Genomic DNA, 5,121 nt, shown 5'->3' with positions numbered 1-5,121 from the left:
GAGACAATGTTTCTCTGCTATTCATAGGGTTTTTCCTGGCCAGTTTTTGAGAAGTGGATGGCCTCCTCCTTCTTCCTAGTCTGTCTTAGTCTGTAAGCTGTGTTGAAACATGTGCACCATGTGGAACTCTGCTGGCATCTGAAACACCAGTGGCACAGCCTCAAGTCTCACAGCCCCATAGGATGACAAACTGACAGACAAGTTTGTCTCCCGTAGTTGTTGGAAACCTCTGCTCCCTCCCCTTACCTAATTCCTACCTGGAACCTGCCACTTTGTGGTCCCTGGCCACTCCCTCCCTTTCCTGGATCTAAGGGGTTCAGGACCTAGCCTTGCCTCCCGTCCCTTTTACCTGGATATCCTGCCACTCTGGAGGTCCCAGGCCTCTCCTACTCCCTCCCTTTCCTGGCTCTAGGGGGCTTGGGGCCTAGCCTTGCCTCCCGCCCCTTTTTACCTGGATATCCTGCCTCTCTGGCAGTCCCCAGGGCTCTGGAAATTGACTAAAAGACATAAAAAAAATTGAGGTGCATTTATTCTTGAAAAACTGCTAGATCTTTGGATTTAAACCACAACAGTCTACAACTATATTGGTTATCTGTTGCCATGTAACATATTATCCCAAACTCAGAGGCTTAAAAGAACAAATATTTTTTATCTCCCTGTTTTTGTGGGCCAGTAGTCCAAGAGTGGCTGCACTGGCTTGATCTGGCTCAAAGTCTCTCATGAAGTTGTGGACTTGCTGTTGGTAGGTCTGCAGCCTTATCTGAAGATACACCTAGGGGAGGACCCACTTCCAAGCTTACTTGTGTAGTAGTGGGCAGATCTCAGTCACTTGTTGGCTATTTCCTGGAGGCTTTCCTCACTCAGTTCCTTATCACAAGAGATTCCTTACAGGGCTGCCTTACAATATGGCAGCATGCTTTCCCCTGAACGGTATAAGAGAAAGAGAAAGTATTCAAAATGAAACCTGCCTGCAGTCTTTTTTGCTTTCAGTGACATAAATTTCACTAATTATGCAACTTGTTTTGGAAAAGTAGAAGTTTGGTTAAATTCATCCTTGTTAGGTGCCATGGAGTAGGCTCCAACTCATAGTGACCCTGTGTACAACAGAATGAAACACCGCCGGATCCTGCACCCGCCTTACAATCCTTGCTATACTTGAGCCCATCGCTGCTAGGTATTTTATTCTTTCAGATGCTAATGTAAAGGGAGTTATTTCCTTGTTTCCTTTTCAGATTACTCACTGCTGATGCACAGGCACCTCCCTGATTTTTGTGTTGAACTTGTCATAGCTTGTTTTTGATGTAACTAGATTGGAAATAAAGACGCTCCCCTCTACCTCTTCCCCACCCCCCTCCACCCCCCGTCATTTTCAAATTAACTACCACCACCACCAATTGCCGCCTAGGTGATTCTGACTCATGGCAACCCCATGTGCTCCATAGGGTTTTCAGTGGCTGGCTTTTTAGAAGTAGATTGTCAGGGCTTTCTTCTGAGGCACATCTGGGTGGACCCGAACTCCCAATCTTTCAGTCAGCAGCTCAGTGCATTGACCATTTGAATCAATCAGGAACTCTATCCACCATTGTAGTATCTATTTATTATTGTACAAATAAGTTGGAGTCAGAAGTATCATGATACAACTGTGGGTAGAAGTCAGGCCTCTCTGTTCATCTGTTCTTCCAGAAGGTCTTGATTGGTCCAAAGAGTCTGCTACTTGTTTTCTCTGAGCCACTGCAATGAATGGTGATAACAGTCCACTAACCTGGTCCAGGATAGGATTAAGGTGATGTCTTAACAACTTGTACAGAATCCAGGCTTCAATAACCCAATAAGCTCTTGTCTGCTTCTTCTTTATTATTGTTCTTGTTAGTTGCCCTTGGGTTAGCTCCAACTCATGGTGATCCCATGTGTGCAGACTAGAACTACTCTACACGGTTTTCAAGGCTGTGACCCTCCAGATGTAGATTGCCAGGCCTGTCTGCCAAGGTGCCTCTGGGTGGGTTCAAACTGCCAAACTTTTGGCTAGTTGTGGAGCACTTGTTTACTCCACCAGAACGAAAAGTTGCCTAGTCCTGTACCATTTTCATGATGGTTGGTATTTTAGGTTTGGTTGGTATGTTTGAGTCCATTGTTGTAAGCATGGTGCCAATCCATCTCACTGAGGCTCCTCCTTGTTTTCATTAATGCTCTGCTTTACCAAGGCATTCTGGTAGTGCAGTGGTTAAAGCATTCAGCTGCTAACCAAAAGGTCAGCAGTTCAAACCCACCAACCACTGATAACAAACCTGAGAAAGATGAGGTAGTCTGTTTACAGCCTTGGAAACCCTATGGGGCAGTGTTCTGGTCACTACGAGTTGGAATCAACTTGCTGGCAGTGGATTTGGTTTTGGTTTGGTCTATTTTACCAAACATTATGTTCTTTTCTGGCGATTTGTCTTTCTTGATGACGTATCCAAAATGAGCCTCATCTAGGCACATCTAAGAACAAAATGCCAAACTGGAGATCATGTCCATTAACATTTGTCCTTTGGTCCTTCTTTACAAGGAATTGGGAAGAAAGGTTTGGCAAGCTACTTCCGTAGTGATACAGCCTCAGAAACCCAAGGAGGGGTCGCTGTGAGTCAGATCCAACTTGATAGCAGTTGAGTTTGGTTTGGTTTTTGGTAATGGCTTTTCTGAATTTCTATTTTTTCATCCATAGGGAAGAAATGACAACACAGCCTCAGTGCATTTTGTGGATACTTGTTAAAAGGCCCAGAGCCACAGCAGATTCTTTACTGAAGATTTCTGATATTTCCCAGTTGGATCCAATTAGGGTCATGACTGGTAAGGCTGCCTCCCCTAGGTTAAAATAAAAATGCCACCATTAACCTTTAATTATTCACAACAAACCCAAAGGAAAAGTTCTTGGCCCAGGTCCTAATGGATCTATTAAAGCTATTTTCCTATTCAGCTGTTTAAACTCTGGGTGAATAACCTGGTAATTTTCTGCTACTTCTTTTTTGTTTTTCTTTCTTTTCTTAGAATGTGAAGGACCAATTGTGAACCCTCCCTATTAATGAACCTTTTAAAGTTTAGCAGGTGCTAAAGTTTACCTTCTTATTTTTTTTTCTTTTTTGGTTTACCATTCCCCCTTCTCATTTGTTTGATTGTTGCGCGTGCGTGCGTGCGTGCGTGCGTGTGTGTGTGTGTGTGTGTGTGTGTGGTGTGTTTAAGGGAGTTGATTGGAAGCACAGAATGGTAACACATAGTAAGAACCACCTTCACCCCCACCCAGGAGAAGGAGAGAGCAGGAGAAAGAAAAGGAAAAAATGAAATTTAATTGAGAAGAAAACAGGCAACACAAAAAGCATATGTACAAAAATCCAAGTCTCCCTTTCTCAATTTCCTGCCTGTGTTTCCTTTTTACTACATTGGGATTTTTTTTCTCCCCTCATTTCTGTTAGTTCCTTTTCTCTCTCCGTGCCCTCATTAACTCAACCTCATTAACACCTCCAAAACCAGGAGTCATTATCCCGACACTGTGCCCCTCACCCCTCAAGTCCTACTTTTCTTTTTGAATTCCCAATCTGGTTTCATGTTCCTGTCAGATCAGCTGCGCAGGCAAAAAGCCTCATAATCATTTTTTTTGTTTTCTTTGTGAGCTTTATTAAGGTAAAATTTGCATACAAAACCACACTCATTTTAAGTGTAGAGTCTAAAGCATTTTAACAAATGTATACAGCCATGTAACCACCACCACAATCAAGACAGAACATTCCCATCACCCGAAATAGGTCCCTCATGTCTCTTTACAATCAATTTCTTATCCCCACCCCCACCTCCTAGAAACCATCGAGCTGCTTTCTCTCACTGTAATTTTGCCCTTTTTAGACTGTCATATAGATGGAATCATACAGTAGGTAGTCCTTTGTGTCTAGCTTCTTTTCTTAGTATTCTGCTTTTGCGCTTTCTCCATGCAGTGACATGTATCAGTTCACTTTTTTTTTTTTTTTAACTTTTTATCATGATCTGGGTGAAATTTTACAAAGTAGATTCATTTTACATTCAACAGTTCGCATATGTTTTGTTTTGTGACACTGGTTACATTCCCTGCAGTATAAAAGCTCACTTCCCACTTCCTCCCTGTGCTTACTGCTCCCCTGTGTCCTTCTTGCCTCCCTACCTTTCTCCCTGTGCTAAAGCTGCACAGTTGGTTGACTGTTCTAAGGAGTGCATCTCCCTGGCGTAGGTGTTCAGCTCATAGGCCTGTCTGTTATTTGGCTGAGAGTTAAGCCACTAGTGTGAGCTCAATTCCAGGCCTGAAGGGTGACTCAAGGCCATAGTCTCAGGGGGTTTCACTAGTCTCTATCAGACGAGTACCAAAAAAACCAAACCGACTGCCATCAAGTTGATTCTGATTAATAGCAATCCCCATTGGATTTCCAAGGCTATAAATCTTTTTTTTTTAATACATTTTATTGAAATACAATTTATGTACAGTGAAATACACAAAACTAAAGTGACATGGGTCAGTGTATTTTTTTTTTTTCAACTGTTCCCACACCTCCCTTCCCCTCCCACCCTGGTAACCAACAAAGAAAGTTTCCTTCCATATATAAACCTTTCCTTGACTTTTTACAATAATGAACTAATACTATATTTGTCCTCTGTGATTGATTTATTACATTTAGCATAATGTCCTCCAAGTCCATCCATGTTACATGGTGTTTTGCAGATTCTACATTATTCCCTTTTTTTAAAATTTATTTTTTATTTTTTTATTTAGCAGTCTTTTTTTTTTTTTTATATTGTGATTTGGGTGAAAATTTACAGAGCAAATTCACTTTCTGTTCAGCAGTGCACGTATACTTTGTCTCGTGACATTGATCACAATTTACCACAATGCAACATCTCCTCTCCTACTTCCTCCCGGTAGTTACCTCTTTCCTGTGTCTATCTCTCCATGCACTCCTGCCCCCTGAGCTGTCTTCCTGTGCATAAGCAGCCCTTCTTTCTCCCATGATTGTTCTCTCCAAGGAGTATATCTATCTCAGGGAAATGTTCAACTCATATGCCTGTCTATTGTTGGCTGGAAGCCACAGGCATGGGTTCAATTCCAGACCTGAAGGGCAGCTAGGG

This window comes from Orycteropus afer, unplaced genomic scaffold, assembly GCF_000298275.1.
Source record: "Orycteropus afer afer isolate SDZICR_OR568_19922 unplaced genomic scaffold, OryAfe1.0 scaffold00065, whole genome shotgun sequence".
Classification (NCBI taxonomy): Eukaryota; Metazoa; Chordata; class Mammalia; order Tubulidentata; family Orycteropodidae; genus Orycteropus; species Orycteropus afer.
The sequence above is the reverse complement of the archived record's forward strand: the minus strand, read 5'-3'. Positions refer to the sequence as shown.